The following is a 23899-nucleotide window of genomic DNA, read 5'->3' as shown; positions in this document are numbered from 1 at the left end:
ATTCTTTGATTGGAATCCTGATTGATTGAAATTTCGAAGAAAAATGCTATCGATTTACTAATATAATCATGTACACAAATAAGTAAGTATAGCTTTCACGGTCTTTCTTTTTTTATATAATTAAAAAAAAAAGAAAATAAAAAAAAGAGAAAGACAAAATTAAATTTAATAAAGAAACGTTAAAATTTTTTATTGTGAACTGAGAGATAGATGTCATAGATGACGTCAATGATCGGTAATAAGAAATGGTGAATGTTCGATTTATTCGTTTTACCATGTGGAAGAGTGAACAAGATAGGTAAGAAGAGGAGGAAGATGACGACAGTCATCCAGGTGCGCTCAAGTACTCTGAGTACTCTGAAAGTCGAAGTTACACGGAGGAGAAAGGAAGTAAGGGGTGAGAAAGAACGTAACACGGCTACTCCACCTCCCACCCTCATCTTCCCACAATTCAAAGTTCTGATTGGTTCGTCTTGGTGACGTCACCGCGCCACCATCCTATGTATAGGTTGAAGCACGCGGAGCGTCAGTTCAACACTGTCCGTCGGCTCGAGTTCGTCTCAACTTCGAGGACAACGAACGGGACATCTTCGTACTCTGGTCGAAGGTACATCGTTATAGTCATCGTCATTTTTATCAAGTTTAATCAGAGAAGAAGAGGACAGGATTGCTGGGGAAAATATTTGAGAGAAGGAAGGAAGGAAGGAAGGAAATAAATTTTGGCGAGAGACTTCTGCTTCTTCTACTTTATAACATCGAAAGGTAAATTTAATTTCAAGTTAAAATTTTTTTTATCATTGAATTAAAATGTATCATTTTTTCGAATGGTTAAATTAAAAATTAAGGGAAGAGAAAGTAAAAAGTAAAAAAAAAAAAGAAAAGATTCAATTGTTAGCGTAGAAACGTTATGACAAAAATATCGATTAGGGGCGTTAAAAAGGTGTAAAGAAAAATTCAGTAGAGTGTGCAGAGATCGGGTCAACCGATGAACGTTATTATAATATACATTGATGTTTAATTATATGAATCGGTTAGCCAACAACAAATTTGGCATTAATGATCAGTACGATCTTTTATTCGTATTCGATTATTCGATTGGATCGTAAGTGTTCTATCATTATAGATATATACTGGAATATATAACTATAATGAGCAACCGTAATAGAATAATTATCGAATTTGTAGCATTGTAGCACGTTTATTGCTAGATCGTCTATTACAAAAAATTATCCTTTTGTGGTATTATCGTTAGATGTTAAAAATGTATACATATATATTACATACACACACACACACACGTACATATATATATTTTTGTTTTTCTTTTTTTTTCGTAACACGAGCTTTTTTTTGAATCGAGTTTGATATAAAACGTCAATAAAAACGAAAATGCAAAAAGTATTTTGACGTGAAAAAAGATTACACGTAAATGAAATGAAAACTTGTTATTTCTTTGAAGTAAATAAGAATAAAATAAGAAAATACTTGACATGCGAGAAAACGGGATATCGCGGCACTGGCCTCGATACAACGATCGAAATAAAGTTTATTTGACGAAAGGAATCGTTTAAATGAGAACGGAACAAAGCATTGGATTATTTAATACTTTAAATGCGAAAGCAAACTGTCGCATTTTTCCTCAAATATCACTTTTGGAATGATTTTAAATAAACGGCGTTTGTTACATTAAACAAATTATAAAAAACATTGAGCACGTTCGTTATATAATAACGAGTTTTATCATCCGTTAAAATGCGATTTTAACGGTATCACGGAAAGCTTCGGCTTCCTACCGGATAATCGATCGAATCGCGGTGAAGCAACAGGCACTCCAACGGTATCAGAAAGTAGGTGCAACGAAAAGAGAGACAGCCGATGGTTCACTAAAATCGCAATTATTGATCGATATACCGATATAATGGTTTGTTTATTTTTGGTTAAATCGTAAAGGAAAATCATATTTAAGAACAAAATTTAATTTCTACGGGTATTAATTGCACTAGTTAATTTTTCAATTTTTCATCTTGATCGAGTATAATTTATTTTTTAACTTCGTATAACCTTACTTTTTAATTATTCTTCTAATCAAATTAGAAATAATGAAAGAAAAATTTGAAAAAGTCTAATTTTTATATTAAATATTAATTTCATCAATTAATTTTTCATTATCAATTTTTTATTTTGATCGAATATAATTTATTTATTAATTCTTGTAGCCTCACTAGTTAATTATTTCTTTAATAAAATTAAAGATAATGGAAGAAAAATTTGTAGAAATCTAATTTCTACAAATAGTAATCGCACCAACCAATTTTTAAACTTTTGACTTTGATTGAATATAACTTATTTATTAACCCCTGTAGCCTTACTTTTTAATTATTCTTCTAATCAAATCAGAAATAATGAAATTGGGTATCGAAGTATCGAGTTAACGACTTATTAATCTGTAAAAATTACGATCGATATTATTAATTCTACACTTTTATTAAATCATGATTAAAATAATGGATAGAAAACGTTTCCAATTTTCTACGTATGACATTGATCTGAAGATATATGTATGTATCTCATGTGAAAGTTTTCGTTAGGTTTCCCCAAGTGATTTAACTTCCAGATTTCAAGCCGTTTGATAGATAGTCCATTGTTGTCTAACTTTTAACCATTGTTCTTATTGTTTCGAGAAACAGCGTAACTAACTTGATCGAAAAGAGAGAGAGAGAGAAAGAGAAAGGAGGAGTATGTCATATTCACACAGCTGGTTGGCCGATGGTTTCGTTACCACCCCCACGGTAAGAATGTTTTCAGTTAGACGCACGGATGATATTGCGATAAATTTATGTATGTCAACGCTTCCACGGAGTATAACTTCCTATCCAGTCCGTGTTCGAAATTAATCGTCCCACCTTCCATCCACCGGTGGCCATGTAAACTCGTGTTGGTTCAATCAACTTTCCCTTCAGGATCTAAAAGGCCAACGATGAAAATATTTTCGAAGTATAATTTTGTCGATTTATTAAACAAGAAAATAAAAATAAAAAAACAAACAAAAGAAAAATTAAAAAGAACAAAAGAAAATCGCTGAAATATCTTACGAAAGAAGAAAAAAGAACAAAATCGTATTTTTCAATTAAAAATGATTTAATTAAGTCTTTTCTATCTTTCATCTTTTAGTTGTTGTTCTCTCTCTCTCTCTTTTTCTCTCTCTTTCGTCTTGCAATTTAAATTTTTCGATTTCTTCATTTGCATGAAGAATGGTATACTGATAATAGGAATGATTAAAGAGCAATTAGAGGTAATTTGTAGAAATGAGCTAGATAACTCGAATAAAAAGAAGGTCTTATAGATCGATACATTTAAATTAAGACTATAGTCTCTATTTAATCATTATCTGTAAACGTTCCGTTTTCTTTTAATCCCTTGTTTCTTTTATGAAAATGTATTACAAATCATTTAAAACAAATGATTTATAAGAAATGAATGAAAACTTTTTAATTATTATGTGAATTATTAGATATTATATGAAATATTTATTAGAACCTAATTAATTTCTTAAATTTTAATTAACAAATTTAGATTGAATTTGTTCACTGTACTCTCTGGTGTAATAGTTATTTATTGATGGTTCTTTTTTTAAATCATTGACAAAAGTTCTTTATAGATGAAACACCGAAAAAATGAAGCATACATTCTTCTCTTTTTCTTTTTTTACACTCTTCTCATTTCCCGATTATTCACGATAGGCGATCAAAAAATCATCGTTGCGTAAAATCTTTACTGCAGTACGAATATCGGAATGTTCCGTATTTTCACGGATCAACGAGTTCTTTTGCCTTTTACGTTTGTTCTCTCTTTCTCTTATTATGCATCTTCCATTTTTTTTCATTTCTGACGCAAGTTCGTTTCGACAAAGACGTCTAACGAATAAGAAAGTCGGCTAATATCAGGATTAGTTGATTATTAGCATTAGCTCGCTAATATTAGCTGCTGCTGATCGTTCGTGACGATTCAAAAGATCGTTCGTGTCGTTTCTTAGAAAAATGGACTTTTTACTAGACGTTCTTTTCATTAGTTACAATTGTATTTCATTTTTTGTCTACAAGTTTTGAAATGATCAATAAAGAATATTAACGGCGTGTGCCTTTGAAAAACTAACACTTAACTTTGTTAGATATTTTTCAAAACAATTATTTCATATTAAATTGTTTATAAATTATTATTTAGATATATATAATAATAATAAAATCATAAGTCATTATTTTAAATGGTTTATAATCTCCGTTTTATTTTACTATATATGATGAAAAATAAAAAAAATAAATAACTAGTTAACTTATTTCAAAAACAAAAGAAACGTTGTATGTATTCATTAATTATTTATATGTATTTATAATTTATCTTTTTACATACTTTGGAGAATTCTTCTTCGACTTGACTTTTTTCGTCATTTACATATATGCACCAGTCGATCGTTGTGTTTGCCGCACGAACCTACAAAGCACCAGACGAAACGATATTTATCTTTCTCTCATACACAGTCTTGCTTTTCTTTCTCTCAACATTAATGTAGAGACCACAATCACCACTACTACTTTTAATTCTGCACTCCTTTTACTAACTAATTGTAAACCGTTTATTTGCGATAGCACGTGAGGTTTTTCGCTTGAAAAAATGTTCGTTTTTCTTATTCTTACTTTGAAGAATATTTAATACTACTGGGTGTATTTTAAATAAAGTTGCTACGAGATTGGATATAGGATGCATGAGAAAATGGAAACAAAAAAAAAATAAATAAAAAGAAGAAAAAAGCAGAAGCGTTCGCTTTAAAGAATCATATTTGAATTATGTCTACGAAGTGATCGATCGAAAAATAATCCTTTTCAAATTTTCATTGTACAAAGATGTGAAAACGTTTTTGTAGTTTCTGTCGATATTAATTTACGAAAAAATCATATATTTTAATAGAATATAGATTTTCGAATAAACGAAAACGAAAAATTTTAATTATCTAATCATTTTAATATTTCATTGGTATCAAGTTATTTGTTGTTTGCTTTAGATAAATAACTCAAAGCAATCACATTATACCTAAATTTATGTTTATATTTTATATTTCATCCTGTCAGGAAGATATACAACCTCGTTTAATATTTTAACCGAACTATTAACGTAATGTTGTCCTGTTTACAACAGGAAAAAAAAAGAAAAGAATGCCTAGTATTCTGGTCTCTAAAGTCAAGCGAAACTGAATAAATTCTATTCGTTCTTGATGTCAAGGTACACTGACTACATCGTCCATTCTTCGTGCATGTCTCAAGAACATTCGTATATACTTTTCAAGAAATATAAGAACCTCTGGTGACGTGCTTTTCTTTCGGTTAGATATTTCTTTTTCTGAACGCTGAAGAAAAAGATATCTTCTTGGTCTGATGTTATCTTATCTTGTAATATAGTTAATGCCGACATATTCTCCCAATTAACTCGGATATCCTTATCTCTGTCTCTCTCTTCTATTGAAGCAAAATTTTCATTGAATTTTCGAACTAAATAAACGTTCAACGACAATTTTATTAACGCCAACGGCTAAAGTTCTTTTCTCTCGAGGGAAAGGACATAGCAAGTTAGTTGGCAAGCGATGACATCAACGTTAATGGAAAAGAAAAAAACAATAATTGTAAGCAGTCTCGATGATCGCCTCGAGCTCGTATTAGTCTGAGATAACGTCAACTCGTATCACTTGCCATACGTACCATTGTTTGTTTTTTTATTCGTCTTTTCTCTTTTCCCATAAGTCTCGTAAAATTGGCCATGAAACTTTCGAAAGGAAGCTTTGTTGCTTAATGAATTAAAAATGGAGATATCTCTAATTTCAATGTTCAATTTCAAATAAAAAATTACGTTAGTCGCAAACTTCCCTTTCCGATTCGTTGTGAATGATTTTGCGTTTCGTCTTAATTTTTTTTTCGTATTTCACTTTATTTTATTTTCTAATATTTATTATTTATAACTTTAGCCGATAGTCGAGAAAACAGGACGAACTAATTCACTTTGATATTTTTTTCGCTCTAATACACACTTTCAAAAAGCAAGACGCATACTCAAGATTTTCTAAGTATGTCACCGTTTCTATTTAACAACATTTCTATTTAACAATTCTAAACTCAGAAAGTTAGAAAGTAAGTGTAAGTACTCAAGTATTTCTATTATAATTCTATTTCAACTTTAATGTTGAAATTCGTTTTATCTCTATATAATTATGCTCAGACAAAAGGGAAATAAATTATCACGTTTAATAATTTTGTTTCATATTTTCAATAACACATAAACGTAATAATTCGTTTTATTAAAAAAGTAACAGGATTCCTTTCAAAGGAAGAACATTACTTATCGTAACTTTGAAACGTACACGATCGTAGACTAAGATGTTAGAAACAATGAGACAGAACACGCGACACGATAGTAGTACACTTGTTGAACGTCTCATCGTCTTACTTTCTTCGTTCCTATTGGAACTGTTATATGTGCGTGACAGAAGTGGCAAGCTCGGAAGAAGAACTGACGAATGTCAGATTCGATATTTTTAACGATATTACATACGTCGATTCGTTGCTTCGTTCGTATGTTCGTACGTTCGTTCGTTCGTTCGTTCATCGTTCGTACGTTCGTTCGTTCGTTCGTTCGTTCGTTCGTTCGTTCGTTCGTTCGTTCGTTCATATATGCCGTCCTGTAAAACTAGAATCGATAAACCGACAACGAAGTAGTACGAGTCGACATATGCACGGACTACTTCATAATTCGAAGCATTTCGATATTTTTTCTTTTGCTTTTCCTCTAAGTCCCCGTTTTTATTTTATTATTAATTATTTTATTAATTCTTAAGTACATACGATTGTAGAATTGTAATTTCTGAATGTTTTACGTTGTTCATCGTGCGATATAACGTATATGTAACGATTTTTAATTCTCAATTATAAATTCGTAATTATGTAATACTCTATTATCTCTATTGTGTAATATTTACTTTATTATACTATGTAATATACGCTATTTTTTCTTTTTCTTTTTTTTTTATTTGAATTGAGAAATAATATGGTAAGCTATTTTCTTCATTTTCCCCCCCTTTTTTTTAATTGGGAGAAACTAAAAAGCGAGGCGATTTTTTTACAGGACATTATCGATTGATGATAACGGTAATAACGAATTTATTATATCATTCTTAAATATTCCATGTTCAATGAAAATTTGTATTTATCACTTCAATTGATCATCCGAAAAACGTTTAAAAATCGTTAGTAATAAGTTATACGCATTTATGCGCTTGCGTGTGATGCATTAACATACTTGAGAACTAAACGCTGAAAGGGATTTATGTAGGGCTAAAGAGGAAAGATCTTTGAAGGGTTCACACGTCAATTTCATAAATCATTCTAGCAAAGAGGGAAATACGACGTACGATGGATTCGCACGAAAAAAAGAGATTTCACAAAGGAAACCTGAATATCCTGGCATATCATTCGGAAATATAAAGCTTCGTCCAACCACGGAAATATCTCATTTTGTATTATCGGGTATCGTTATGCGATACATAGGATGAATAGAAGATATTTAAGAGAAATGGTATAAAAAAGAAAAAAGAAAGAAAGAAATTTTGTTCTTTTCATTCATTTCAATAATTTCATCAAATATATTTATGACAATTAAATGAATGAAACATGTAATTTGAATGGAAGATATTCGATCAACATAAATGTAATATTTCGTTTTGATCTATGATATAACGTGCAAGCAGAAAAATAGAATCTTTTTATTTTGAAATTAATACGAAAGAAACAAAGAGATCTAAAAGCCACGTTGAAATGTATTGGTTAATACAATTTCGAAATGCTCGAGTCTAATATACTTTTCACTAAAAGCATTGATACACTCAAAAAGTAATGTACTTTCTCTACCAGACGCTATTACTCACATAGAGTTCGATATTTTCAAACGAATCTTTTTCTTTTAAAGATCCTATTTGTTCATTAATATTTTTCTAGAAACTTTGACAAAATTTGTTAAAATGCGAGTAATTTCATTCGTTCGTTCGTTCGTTCGTTCGTTCGTTGGTTCGATTCGAATTAAGAGTAAACGAGAAAACTCGAATTATTCAGTCGTGATTATATTTGAGATAATCCTCGAATCTCTTCGCGCATGGAATAAAGTTTTCTTTAGTGAAGCTTTAAGGAATTTTAACTTAAGAAGTGCATCGTAGCTTGGTTTATTCAAAGGAGTTTGCGCGTTTCTTTCTTCTTTATATATATATATATATATATATATATATATATATATATATATATATACATATGTATGTATGTATGTATGTATGTATGTATGTATATATACATGTGTACTTTAAAGTCTCTAGCATAGAAACATACGTATCTCTCATTTCGTGGTGTTACGTCACTGGTTTAAGGAATACCTATACATTTTTATAGACATATACGAACAGGCGCACATATGCGCCAATGCAAGCAAGCGATTAAGAAAAATATTAACTTCGTAATTTCCTCATTTCCATGATGATTTCATCATTTAACATGTTTGAATCGTGGTCATCGTGGTCACCGGTGATTGACACTCAATTTTGCAGACTTTATTTAAATTCTGTTTAAAATTTCTTTTGTGACATTTAAAAGGTTTAAAAGTATATTTTCGATCAAGTTGAGTATTAAAAGTGTGACGATGTATACTCACACATTTTTTCATCAAAAAGTTATGAAATATGTTAGATCAATATATTGATCGAGTTTTGATTGAATATTTCGATAAAAGAAATCGTAAAATAATTTATTCAAATATATTATCAAAATACTTTTTCAACTTCATTATGCGATTATAATTTTTATATTCGTCATGCAAACAAAAAAAGAGAAAGAAGAACAAAAAGGAAGAAAAGAGAATGTATAAGAGAAACCATTTTAAAAATGACAAACGACTCGAATGAAACGAAAAATAAATCCTACGTTAAATCGGTAAGGCAAATCGGACGTGATAATATTAAAAGTCATATGAAAAAAACGTGCTTTTTATATCAGAGAATTGCTGACCAGTTGGAAGGTCTCAATCCAGTGTGAAAAATGGCGGAGGTCGTATCTTGAAATGGTCGCCAGTAGGAGATTTCAACGCGGTAGGAGATGAAATATCACTAGCTTTTGTGAAACCAACGAGAGACGTAGTCAACATATTCGAGGATCGCTTTTTTCACAAATAAATAAAGACACGATGTTAAGGGGTAATACGTTTATATATAATACGTATGCATATTCCAAAGATTCTTGTCTAATTTTGTTTTCTTTTCGTGAAACAATTTTAGAAAATGTATTAAATATTAATTAGAAAAACTATCGAACGATTTGCGATTTGTATTCTATTTCCGTATTTGCACCTTACTAGCAATTTTATTGATTTATTTCAGAATGTATATACCTTTCGTACGATATTTTTTTCTTTTTTTTTTCCATGACCGTACAATGAAAACGATGGTTTTGTCATTTGACTAGCATGTTAAAAATTTTATAGTATTTTATTTTGTATTTATTTATGTATATATGCGTGTAAGTATACATGCAAAAAAAGAGATATAGATACCTATATGTTCGGGAATGAAATTTTAAGATCATCGAATGCACATCGAGCTGTTCCGAACTGTTTTAAGCTTTTTTCTTGTTTTTTCTCTCTTTTTTCTTCGTTTTTATCAATCTATATAAACATATACATACCGATCTCTGTTTCTTTTTCTTTTTTTTATTGTGATAATTAGAGTCACCATTTTGCGATAAAACGAGGAGGATACTAATTGGAAGTTCGTTAGAAATTTACGTAGGAAATCGTGGATTAAGGCCAGACCCAAGCTCAACCTCTGTAGGTAAATACAATTTCTAGGCTCTTAACCTGTAATCGTAGTAAGCAGGAGCCAAGTTTTCTCATTGCTACTAACCAGCAGCCAATCCAAACGGTAATTGGTTGGTAATCGTTTATTGCATGGGTGTAATCAACTTTCTAAATACGTTAATAGAATAGCTTCGAGAAGGTTACGTGTAATAAAAGAAATGCGCATTGAAATGACAATAATAAAAGGAGTTCACTATTTACAAGAAAGAAAGGTGTTTGCTATTTAGAAAAGCCCAAATTACAAGATACCTCTTTAATCCTTAACAAGAATATGTACTTTATTTTAAATAACGAATAGACATTTTTAATACATGCTTTATAATACAAAATATATCTAATGATAGGTATTAGTTGCATTAAATATTTATAGATAAAATAACTATCATTTTCTATCTTTTTGATAATAACTCTTCATTTGTGAAATAATGCACAATCGTGGATCATGTGTATGCTGATAAGTTTATTAAAACGACTTGGAGAATTTATAATACTTGAAACGTTTGACGAGTATCTAACACAAAAGTAATTATTGATCCTGTAGGATTGGATAGGAATCTCGTAACAGTAAGAACGGGAGGCTTCGTATACGTTACCGCAACTGTTGATTAAATCAGTTTTAATGGACTTTGCCAATGTATTAAACTCGTTCACGAGTTCACATGTTGATGATCCCTGTGATACACCGATGTATTAAACTCGTTCATGAGTTCACGTGTTGTACGATAAACGCAAGATAAGATTGTCTATCAAGGTGCATCACGTGAGATAAATTTATTATCACTTTTTGATACCATTGATCACAAATTGTAATCCCGTGATTGCTTTTCATTTGCGTCTCTCTCTCTCTCTCTTTTCTCATGAATTATATATTTGCTTTCACTTATTGCGCATTGTTTCTCGTGCAATACACATTTCTTCTCTTATCTTTATCTTTGACGAAGGTCCTTTAAAAGAACTCATTTTTTACACGATTCATCAGTTTTTGAAGAAAGAATTTAAGAGATACACTTATTAAAGAATAAAAAAGAAAGAGGGTGAAAGAAAATTCACTGATGGATTCTTTCAACTTTTTCTTTTGCTTTTTATCTTTTTTCTTTTTTCTCTTTTGTAGAATATTTAAATCTCTTTCTCTATCTCTCTTTCTTTTTCTCTTTGTCCACATCGATCGGCTTAGGTTGCACGGTACCGTGTCTCGTAAAGGAAGTATTTCAAATATTTAAACAAATCTCGAATATTTCAATACGTCCCTTCATTTTGACGAACGTTTTTTTATTTCTACCATGAAAAATTTCAAAAAAGTTAACGAAGTGAAGGAGATTTCGAAAATCCATCAATTAACTCCCGATTAATTTCTTCATTCATTACCTGTTACGCGGAGAGAACTTCTATTGATTTCGTAAAATAATCTTGTTTTTTATTAAAAAACGATCAACTTGAGTATAAACGATATTTTCCCCCCTTTCTCTCTTGACTTTAATGACTTACTGGAGTAAAAGAAAGAGAGGAAAAAGAAGGCAAATAAAAAAGAAAAGAAAAAAGAAAATAAAGAAGATAGACTCAAATCGATTGGTAAAATGCGCAATTACGTATGTAATCGGAGCGTAGGCGCGTTATCGAAAGGTTTCGGTTGTCGAGGATAAAATAGGGAAAGAGAGAAAGAGAGAGAGAGAGAGAGAAAGAGAGAAATGTAAATTTATGCGAGAACGAATTTCGCCAGGGATGTGTCATCCTTATGCGTCACAATTCGACGAGAACACAATGCCGGGAAATGCGTTATAGAAATCGAATAAAATCCAAAAGTCCGATTATATTCTCGCGAATAATAATGACGATAATAAAAGAAGTAAAATATAGAAGATAAAGATAAACCACGAAAGAGATCGAAACGAGTATTTAGATGCAGCGAAATGTTTCACGGAAAATGACTTATTTGATTATCTCAAAATAATTTTATATCGTTTTTCCAACAATATTTCAAATGCAAAGAGAATATTATATTTATACTGTATAATGCCCGGATTTCAATATAAATCAAAAGAGATCGAAGAGTAACACCATTGAGACAATTGGATATCAAATTTTTTTTTCTTACTTCTCTCTCTCTCTCTCTCTCTCTCTCTCTCTCTCTCCTTTTTTCTTTTTTTTAATCGTTTGGTCAGAATCATGAAAAGCTACATTACTGTTGTTAACAATTCACCGACTCCATTAAACATTCGGTTATACCATCGCGTAAAAACTGGAAAGAATTTAATCGAATTCGACGAAAGCCAGGAGATGGTATACGCGTTTATATTACGATGCGACGCGTATAAGAACCTTTCTCTCTCGGTTGAAATAAAGATGTCATTACGATTGTAAATTACTTTACGATCTCGAACGAAATTTCTTTTTATTTTAGCGGTAATATCGTGGCAATATCGAGAATCGTTAATCCCCGAAATTCTGGATATTGAAACACATATTATTATGGACGATTAAAAAAAAAAAAAAAAGAAAAAATAGAATGAAGAAAATGAAAAAGAAAGATGGTAATAAAAAAAAAGAAAAAGAAAAAATAACGAAAAGAAAAAAGAATAAAAAAGTCGAAGGGGAAGGTTGAAAGGAATAGAGAGAAGAGTTTCTCGTAAATTGTACGCATCGATTTCTCTTGGATGCATCGTATTCTCTTCGATTCAGAAACGTTCGCGACTACGAGTAATATTCTCGCCTTTTATAAACGGAATCTATCGTTCGTACGAGAGAAAAAGATAGAGAGACAAAGAAAAATAGTCCGTTTGGCTGTCTCACTCTATGATATTACGAGAAGTTGAAATCGCCGATCGAGGATGGCAATACGGCTATATAATTTACGAGTATTACGTAGAGACTTGGATGATTTTCTCTTAGGAGTTGTCTGGTTATTGGGTGGGTATGTATGTGTGTATATGCATACGTGTGTGTGCTGAACAGAGAGAAGTCTTTATATATTTGCCGTGCTTAAGGAAGAGACATAGGAATGGCATATGTTTACGTTTTCTCTTCTCTTTTTCGCATGATTCGATTTTACGATTTATCAATCGGCTTTTAGATGCAACTCAGATGAATGTTCCTCATATGAAATCATATATCTATATCTTTATGATTAATTATTAATTAAATTATCAGGTCATTAAATTGTCACGTTCGAGATTAAATATAATGGATAATAAAGGATAAAAAGTTGCAAGAAATAGGAGAAAGTTATTTGTTTCCTGTATTTTTTTTTATTTATCTTTGTCCTCTCTTTTTTCTAAACGATGTGTGTTAAAAGTTTTAATATAAAATTGAAATATAATATGTAAAATGAAATGAAAACAATATTTAACTCTATATAATATATATATATATATTATAAAATATTATATATATATATTATAAAATATATATATATATTATAATATATATATATATATTATAATCTGTATAATATAACTATACTAACAAATAATAATTTATATTTTTAAAAGATATTAATCTCTGAATATAAACTAAAAATGAAGTTCGCGAAAAAAAGATAAAATAAGAACTAGAAAATATAAATATATCAGAATGTGATCGCACAGGTCTTATGCGTTGTAGAGGTTAATATTAAAAACAAATTTTAAACATTAAATGTTAAAATAAAATTTTATTAACATCTAGCACATTGGCAAGAGTGTATGTGAAATGTAATCGATCGTATAACTCAATCTTGCAATTATGCTATTTTGTTACACCAATCGACGTATCGACTGACATTGTCAATTACTCTATATTTAAATGATAGATTATTTATCGTTTCGTGTCTTTTTATTCTGTCGTAAAAACATATATTTAAGGGAATAGCAATAAAGAGAGAGAGAGAGAGAGAGAGAGAGAGAGAGAGAGAGAGAGAGAGAGAGAGAGAGAACATATAGTTCATTATTTATTTGATACGATCTTCCTCACGCAAGTCAGTACGAACGTCCTCGTTTTTTTTCAATGCGTGTATGCGCACACACAGTTTTATGTAAAAATCAACTCATCCGTTTTCTGCATTCGATTTAATATATATAAAAGCTTTTTTCTCATTTTTAACAGCCTCTTTCAGCATCCTACTATCCATTTTTAATTCTATCATCACGATGATTACCATACATTACAATTATATTCTGATTTTGTTATTCAATTTTAAAATTAAAAATTAAAATTTTTATTATTATGGATATTATTAATTTTTAAACATTAGTTTTACTCATCTTGTTTTTATTTATTTGACATAACAACAACTTCTCCATATCACATTTTAATATTAAAATGTTTGTATTAAAATGTAAATGTGTTATTTTAAAAATATCTAATTCTTTTGAAATCATATATCTACAACAAATTTTCACATTTCTGTTTAATAATACGTTCCCTGTAACATTTTGATACAATTAGTTCGGTTATTACGGTCATTTTTAATATTCGAACGTTTAATTTAAAGCGCTTTTATCAAATTATTGATATAATAAAAAAAAAAACGTTAACATATACACATTTAAAATTGTCCAAAATTGTTTAAAAATACTTGACAATACCTGTAAAAATTAAAAAATATATTTCATTTTTATTAAAATTTATAACGAGCGAACACTTTTCATTTTATAGTGATTGCGTGTGACACTTCCAGTGGTCATGTCTAAAAAGTCGATGGAACAAAGGATCGTTAAAATGTTTCTTTCTCATTTTTTTTTGTCAAACCTCGTTGGCACTATACATACTTTTTCTCGTTTTCTCGTAAATACAAAACTGGTAGTTAACCTGTTTCGCATTTATTGTTTCAGATTCTTGTTATACTAATAGCTAAAAATATCTTTCTTACAATTATTTTTAGACTGAATAATAGTACATGAAAACATAGATATAATAGTATATAAGTATATAATATAATGTAATACATAATTTATCTCTCTCTCTCTCTTTATATATATATATATACATATATATACATTATATATACACACACATACACACATAGTATATAATATATAATCTAAAAAGAATAAATAAATTAAAATTTTAATCCACCCACCATCATCTATAATTTTTTAATGATGTTTTACTTAAATCGTTTTTCCTCCCCACCCCCTCTCTCTCTCTCTCTCTCTTTCTCTCTCTCTGCGTTTCTTTTTATCGTTTATCATTGAAAAAAATAATGAGTATAAAATTGTTAATGAAGGACGATACTGTTTGCGTTTAACGTGGAAAAAGAATATGCTACTACTATTCGTATAAGACAATAATAATTAACGAATGTAATTTGCTAAGATATTTTATTGCATATCGTTAATTTCTAGCAAGCTCTACGATAAACTGGAATTTTAATTGCTGGATTGAAACATATATGTGTGTGTGCGTGCCTGCATATGTGTATACGCGTGGGTGTATGTTAATCCTTATTATTATTATAATTATTAATATCATTATTTGTTACTAACGAACAAGAGAGGCAACGCACTTATAACCTTTTCACAACGCCAAAGCTGCTAGAGGAAATTAGTTTTAGGCGACCATGCATAGAAAATAGAGTTACAATGTAATCGTCGTAGATAGATACCGCGTAGTCTACTATGTACGTTATATCGCGAAGAGAATGTCGTACATAAATCATATATGGTAACATCGGTAATACCTCCTACGCATTTCTCGCACGCACATGACACTTGCACTATTTTGTTGTCTCTTTGTTTATCTGTCTCTTTCTCTCTTCTCTCTTTCTCTTTATACACTGTGAGAAGTGACCCATTAAATTGCAAGAGTTTCATTCACAACAGTGTTTATAAATAATAAATATGATAAATATTGATCCCCATCAGAATCATAAACCAAATTATTTTTATTACGATCAAGAACGTAACTACGTGTAACGTAACGATGAGATGAACTCAGATTAAAAAAAAGAAAAAAAGAAAAAAGGAAAAAAAAATAATAAAGGAAGAAATAGAGAGAGAGTGAAAGAGAGAGAAACAGAGGAAAAAAGAGAGAGAAAGGGAGAGAGAAACAGAGAGAGAGAGAGAGAGGTTTCTTTTATCCCTTTCTCTTTTCTTTCCTTGTATCCATGCATAGTATCCGTGGTAGCTTTGATTCGGTCTCAATAAAGGAGCAAACTCTTTGAAAGCTTTTAAAAAAAATGTGAGCGTTAAGAGGACACCGTCGGTGAATAATATTACGGTGGGAAATATCAAAAAAAAAAAGGAAGAAAAAATAAAGAAAAAAGAAGGGAGAAAAAAGAAAAAAGAAGAAAATTTAAAGCAAAGAATAAGTGTAGCGTCCTGCGCTCCGGGATGTTCTAGTTTTACAATTTAATTTTGCGCCGTGAAATTACGGAAGGAGCCGCTAAATTAGAATCAAGCAGTTATGACTGAGAATCGAGTTTCCAACGTGAGCAACTCCGACACTCGTTGTCCCCACAGGGATCCGTCGAGATCCTGACAAGTAACCCTTAATGAATCGACGCACGTTTTGAAATATGACTTTCGATTAAAATCATTCTGATTTCTAAATGCGCCGAGTTTCGATTCGTACGAAAATATTTATTTACCTTTGTTGCTATGTTGCTGAAAAATTTAGATCATACAAATTTAATCCTTATCACTCGAATTGCCAGATAATGTTGTCAAACGTAATTTTTTTTTGATTTTTTTTTTGTTTTATTTTATTCTGTCTGTTCGGTATTTATGTTCATGTATCATTCATTAACATTTTTACTAATAAATAATTATCTTATAAAAATGATTTATAATTTTTTATTTCTTAATACGTTAAAATTTATAAAATTTTTTCGAAATTGGTTGGCAAATATGCTGTAGTATAATATTCATTAAGTGATAAGAATTTATACGTTCTTTTATTTTGCTCTCCGAAATTCAAAAATTTTATATCTTTTTTCGAGAATGAAGATGAACGTACGTAATCTTTAATGAAAAGTTTGAACGATCGAAAAGTTGGTTATGATATTTGTCTGTATTGCATAATTTGTTCTCTACTTTGTGTTTTTCTGCATATATTATAATTCTTTACTTTCGTCTATCTTCTCTTTTAATATATTTTATTCTTTATGATTTTTTCTTTCTTTATGTTTCTTATGATTTTTTTTATCTTAATTTTTTTTATAGCCTCGATCCAAAGGAACATAAAAAGAAAAATATGTTCTATTTATCATCACGTTTCTTATTCGTAATAAAGAATAAAAGATAATTAATTATTTTTAAATTATTATAGGATTTTAGATAAGTTTAAGTTTAGATTAGTTCGTTTCTTCTTTCGCTTCTGACTTTTTACTAATTTTGTTTATTTTCTTTTTATAAATATTTATTCGATATATTACTTTTAATTAGTAAGACTGATTGTTCAAATCAGAAAAAAATAAAAGATTCTATTAAAAGTTGATATTTGAATGTATCGTGAGAACATGAGTATGTGAGATAACAAAGAGATAAGAATGAAATAATGCATGATACGATAATAGATGCAGTAAAATTTGATCGATAGGATTTGAAAATTCGAGTAACGTGTCAGTATGACCAAACAACGAGCTACTGATCGTTTATTCGATGTTTGTTTGTGAAAGGAAAAAGAAAATAGGATTGTCGAATTACGTTTTAACCTAAAACCTTTATATTTTAACCTAAAAAGCTATCATCAAAGGAAATCACGTTAATGCTATGATGAGATAAATTTTAATTCAGTTTTTTATTTAAAAAATCAATAGTATCAAGCGAATACAATTAAATGTTTTATTATTATTCAATATTATACGAAAACGAGAGAAACTTCATCGTTTGTAATAGTTGCAAATAACATTTAATGGTGTTTAAACAAAATTTGTATTGGGCGAAATTTTATCTATGATAGATAACTTAAAGGTTAAAGTTAAACTATATAATGTTGATTTTAAAGTACGTTATATTTCCATGAAAGTTTTCATTAAAACGAGGCGAATAAATCTCATCTCTCCTTCTAACAATTATAAACCGCTTGTAAATTATGATCTCCATCGTAAATCTGACAAGCCATCGAGTTCTTCTAAGCTACCGATACGCATAGATATCGCGCTTTATTAAAACATCACAGGAATATTGTGGCTACCCACGTAATTAATTTACACGTCACACCTTTTATCCATTGTAGTTCGAAACATTTTTTATAGCGTAAATCAAGTACGAAGATAACGAAGAAGACATTCGTTCGATTTCCTCGATAATAACATTTATGAAAATCTAAATAAAACTATGAATTAAAAAAAAATAAAATAGCATTAGACAATTAATTGATTACCTTTGCGATACTTGTTACCTTTTTCTTCTTCGTTTCTTTGCTTTTTTAACGAAAATGAAAACAAAAATTACGTCTACCTTAAATTTTTTCTTTGTATTATTTTTCTATTTTATTGTTTTTAATTGACAATTGACAAAAGAATAATAGAATAATTGTGAAGAATATTTTTAACTGAATTCGTGTATCGATCACGCCCAAAAGGGTCATCGTCATAGGAGTCAACGTTTTAATAACAAAGGTCGCAAGATAAGAGATACAAAGATTAAAAACAGAACAAACAGCTGGTCTTTAAAGTTCGCGAAAGAAAGAGAAAAAAGCAGTGAGAGACTAGAGAGGTGGTATCATGCCTCGAAGCAACTTCTTCCGCTTTAAAGCTTTTCCAACAGTTTCGAATGGAACGTTCGTATTCGTTTGAATTTCACAACAAAGGAGAAAAAGCCGAGTTGAGTATTTTTCCATTTATTTTTTGTATCTCTCTTTCTCTCTCTTTCTCTCTCTTCTTCTTTATCTTTTCCTTCTTCTTCTTCTTTTTTTGTTTCATGCTCCTCTCGTCCGATTTTATTCACGATGGACTCTGTTTCCATTGCGATTATTCCTTCGGGCTAATCTTATATTACTCTTTTGTTATTTCTCTCTATTATCTGCAAAATCAACCCTTTTTCTATATAGGACGATATTATAATATATGGGAAACTACCATCTGAATCAATTTGGTCAAGCTTTTATGTAGGATACGTTAAGTACGATATACATAAAATAAATTCCTTGAAATTATTTAGGTATGGTTGGTGGATCATATAGTAATAAGAATAAATCATCAGTCGTAATGTTGAGAACTATACGAATGTTCTTTTTCTTCTTTCTTTCTTCTTTTTTCTTTCTTTTTTTTAAGCTTTTATGTTTCCATGCTTTAAAATATTACAACAGTTGACAAATATGTATCTACATTCGATGGCACATTCGACGATACGAAAATAACATTGAAATCGTCCGTGATCACGCAAGATTTAACGCGATATAATATAATACAGGACAATCACTATAAACTAGATTACTTTCTTTCTCCGAGTCCTCGACCCAGGAAATTGTAAAATTTCAAGATTAGATGTTTTCCGTCAAGGAGGCGCAGACTCTTGGAGTTTCTCATTTTTCTCATTTTCTTTTGGTCATTGTCCTCGACAACACGTGCTATTCCTTATCATAAAATAGCGAGATGTATAGCTGTAGAGGGTGAATCATTTGACATTTCTTTGTAAAATATAAATAACTTGATCATTTGTAACCGCTGAGGACAATTTTTTTGATACATACTGAGGACTCGAAATGCCTGAAAAATAATGATTACTTTTCTTTTTTTTCTTTTTCTTTTTGTTTATTTGTCCTTTAATATTTTCAATAGAAATTTGAATTGATTTGTCCTCTACGTCATATTACTTTCTGATAATTTTTTTCGAGATTCTTTTCCTTTTTTTTTTTAATTTATTCTTAGATTTCTTATATAAAGAATCTTTCGAGCGAAGAAAAAAAAATACAAAGGAAATTTAATACCATTGCAGATGAATCGAGCTTTGAAATCGTAGATATGTGATATTTGATCGGAATTATGAAACTTCGATGATTATAGCAACGTTCGTCCGTATGATCCCGACGAGCACTCGCGATAAATACAATCGATTTGACAAATTTCTTTTAATAACTTATTGCATAGCGTAAATTATAATAATATTTATTAAAATCTGTACATACAAATGAGGAAGTTTTAAACGATTTCATCGATTTGATCTTTTAATTATCTAAAAAATTTTATGTTAATTTTCTGTTATTTAAGATAAATACCTGTTAGATTTGTTTCGAATATGATTTATTGCTTTTATTTGTTAACTAATTTGACATTTGTATAAACAATATTTTCAATATTAATTCGACGGGAATAATATAATTTATCTTCATTTATTTTTAAATTCTACAAATTCAGAATAAAGAGAGCAGTGTATTACAGAATCAATAAAATAATTTTCTTTAGTAAATTATATAAACGCGAGATGAAAAATTATTTTCAATTAATCGCTTTTCATGTTTCACACCCACGTACGTATGTAATAGTAATAAGCTTTCCGTCATTATCATATTATAAAAAAAAAAAAAGGAAAAGAAAAAAGAAAAGGGAAAAAGGAAAAGAAGAAAAAGAAAAAAGGAAATCAATTTCGAGTACAACAAATTGTTGGTGACGTTCGAATCAATGGATAATCGTCAACTTGACTTCCAACGTAATTCGGTAACGTGTTTGCCACGAGATTTTCGTCAATCACTGCACTATCCAGATTGTATGGGTTTAACCATGACACTTCAAAAACATCGATTTAATACATAACTTTTTTTCAGAAAAAAAAGGAAATATATTTAGTTTTTCGACAATAATTTTTTAAAAAATCATTTTTATATAATTGACTTGTAAATCTTTTGAAAATTAACAGTTTTTTTTTAAATAAACTATACAAATATAAAAAGTAAACACTGTAAAAATTTAAAGAAATTGTTTATATTAAATAGATTAGAATTCTAGAGTAATTTATTTCTCCTATTAAAAATAAGGGATGAGTTTAAAAATATACAGAAATTGTCGTTTATTAATAATCAAGCGTCTCGTTTAATAGTCTCGTCAAAACACGCAAGTACTCGCAAACAACTTGTTCTTTCCACTACGTGCGAATTTTGTTCCTGTTGTTTTATGACTTTCATAGAGTTCTTCGCGTCCACGAATATTAATGTTCCGGTGCTCGATTTAAAATGGCTGCTAGTCGCATGGAAAGTTTAGAAGGTTTGCTTCTCTTTAATGAGAGTGGTCGAAAGAGTTAAAAAAAAGAAGAAGAAAGAGAGGAAACAATTGAAATTGTTTCTTTCTTCTCACACAGAACTTTCTATTGTTTTCTTTGCGTTTACAACTCAATGAGACGTATAAAAGAACTTTTGAAAAAGATCGAATCTTTCTTTTCCTTTATTGTATTTATTTAATTGGCTACTAAATAATGTATGAATTCGTCATCATATTATATAATATGATATATTCAAATAAACGACAATAATATTTTTATATTTATTTTAATTTTCAATAAAAATAGTGCTCGTTTATTTAAATATGTAATATTAAAAAATCTAACCTATATTATTATATAGTATCTAACAATTTAATATTACATAATAATTCAAAATTAATATTAAACGAAATTACTTTCCTTTTTTCCAAAAAGATAAAAAGATAAAAAGAAAAAGGAAAAAAGTATAAGGGAAAAAAAATTCGGATAAATCACTATCAGAAAATCTTTTCTCTCGCGGGAAATTCGGACAGGATATCAGAATTCTTTTCTTTCATCTTTTTTCATCATCACAATCTGTCCGTTCTTACGAATGACGAATACGTCTTAAGCGGCACGCAAGTTCTGTATTAATAAAATAAAATCTAATCAAGTTCGTAACGATAGATGATCTGTCTTCGTTACACTGTTATTCGTAAATGCTTTTAGGATATTTTTATAGTTTTTAATTAATCGATTCAGAAAAGTATAATAATGATTTTTAAATGATATTGATAATTGAAAAAAAAAATCTATTTCTTTCTCTCTATTTATAAATAGTCGATTTAGCGTTTTATTTAATATTTAGTATTTAATATTGGATATTATTAGAACGTTAAATTTTGTTTGAACGTCATAATGTTTGTTTATTAATATTTAATAATATTTAAAATATAATATACATACGTACATATATATATATATATATATATATATATATATATATATACACATACATACATACATACATACATGCATGCATATATATATATATATATATATATATATATATATATAATGTATTTCAAATGCCTATTACATTGTAATGACACAGAATGTTAGAATGACATTTTCTTCTTTTTTGTTTTTGTTGAAAAAATATTACTTATACTCTATTGGAAAGTAAGATTTCATAGAAATAAATCCCGTTAGGAACGATTTTCTCGTTCTCGAACGTAACACGTAAATGCATTTACGCGTAGATATATTTTATTCCGTTGGGACAGAGCAAGCATACTTTTATTTTTACAATGGTACGTGTATATATCTATCACTGTCGATTCTATCCTCGTTCGACCTATTCCCAGTTTCAGGATGGACATACGCATAGGATTTTACATTTGCCCCTTCCTCCACTCCTATCCTTTTCTCATTCCAGTTCCTGAAGGTTGCTTGAATTTATCGTAGAACGACAAGAATTTAAATCCGATCAGCTGTTTTTTCTCTTTTTTTTTCTTTTTTTACCACAAACTGCTTGAGCGTCTTACTAATCGCGATAGTTTAAATGTCTTTTTACAAAATTTGTTGTTAACGTTGTCTCGATACATTCTTATCAGAGACAAAACTATTTTAGTTAAATTATATAAATTATTAATATATCAGAATGATTTTTCTTACGTATCTATTTAAAATTTTCTTGCATATTTTTATTTGTAAACTAATTATATTTAAATTATAACTGATTAAATAAACTAATTATTGAACTAATTATTGAAATTCTAAATCGTTACTCATTAATATTTTTGTTTTATCTTACTAATAAATAATTATTCATAAGAAATAAAGTTTAAAAACTCGAAGATATATTGTATCGAAGTCGATGTAAAGTTTCACATTGATAATTGTAAATTAACTTACGAATCTCTCTCTCTTTCTCTCTCCCTCTCTTTCTCTCTCTTTCTCCCTCTTTCTCTCTCTCTCTCTCTCTCTCTCTCTCTCTCTCTCTCATTTCTCTCTCTTTCTTCGTCGTTGCCATTATTCTGATCATCATAGATCTAAAAAGGATCTAAAAACAAGTAACGAGTTTTGTGCCTCCGTGATCACTACTAGCTTGGTATATATGTATATATATAACAAATACATATAATTTTATATATGTGTATGTGTATATTCAATTCCAACTTATCTTTTGTAAAAGTTTAATTGGAGAATATGGGCGTCTTGGGTTAATTGAGAGAAATTCTGTTCTCCTTACTTTTTTGAAGAAGTAAAGAAATAAAAAAGAAAATAAAAGAGAGAGAGAGAGAGAGAGAGAGAGAGAGAGAGAGAGAGAGAGAGAGAAAGAGAAAGGTAGAGAAAAAGAAAAAAAAGAATGAGATAACTAGTTTCTTTAAAGGTTACTTTTCACTTTTGCTGAAACAATTCATTTACGATTAGTTCAAATAAAGATATGAAAATTATCTAATTAAAATAACATTTTGTTAATTTTATATATGTTGTAAAATTTTATATATTTTTATAATATATATAATTATAGTATATATATATGTATATGTATAATAATATATATATATTTATATAGATATATATGTATATGTATAAAGATGATTGGATTTTTAGATTCTTTCTCTCTTTTAAATTTTTATTGTGTTAATTTATTAGATAAATAGAAAGCTATTTAAAAATATAATAGACACAAGGATAATTAAAAAATGAAACGTTTTGTTAAAATTATATAAAAAAAAAACTAATAACCCTCTTTTTAAAAGGTTTCTTTTTACTTTCGTCAGATCAATAAATTGATGATTAGTTAAGACAAAATTATTAAAGTTGCTATGTTAAATGTTTTTTCAATTTATAAAACGTTCTGTCGATTTTAT

The 23899-nt window shown here is 29.1% G+C and overlaps 1 protein-coding gene across 2 annotated transcripts in view; it reads left to right on the top strand.

Moving 5' to 3' along the window:
* Positions 1 to 529: 529 nt before the first annotated feature.
* The window catches only part of LOC127065432 (tachykinins), a 44960-nt gene continuing 21590 nt past the window's right edge, over positions 530 to 23899 (top strand). For both annotated transcript variants that reach the window (XM_050997763.1, XM_050997762.1), the window contains exon 1: positions 530 to 762. The gene's annotated coding sequence lies outside the window, so the exon portion shown is untranslated. The remainder of the gene's footprint in view (positions 763 to 23899) is intronic.

This window comes from Vespula vulgaris, chromosome 7, assembly GCF_905475345.1.
Source record: "Vespula vulgaris chromosome 7, iyVesVulg1.1, whole genome shotgun sequence".
Classification (NCBI taxonomy): domain Eukaryota; kingdom Metazoa; phylum Arthropoda; class Insecta; order Hymenoptera; family Vespidae; genus Vespula; species Vespula vulgaris.
The sequence above is the reverse complement of the archived record's forward strand: the minus strand, read 5'-3'. Positions and strand labels throughout refer to the sequence as shown.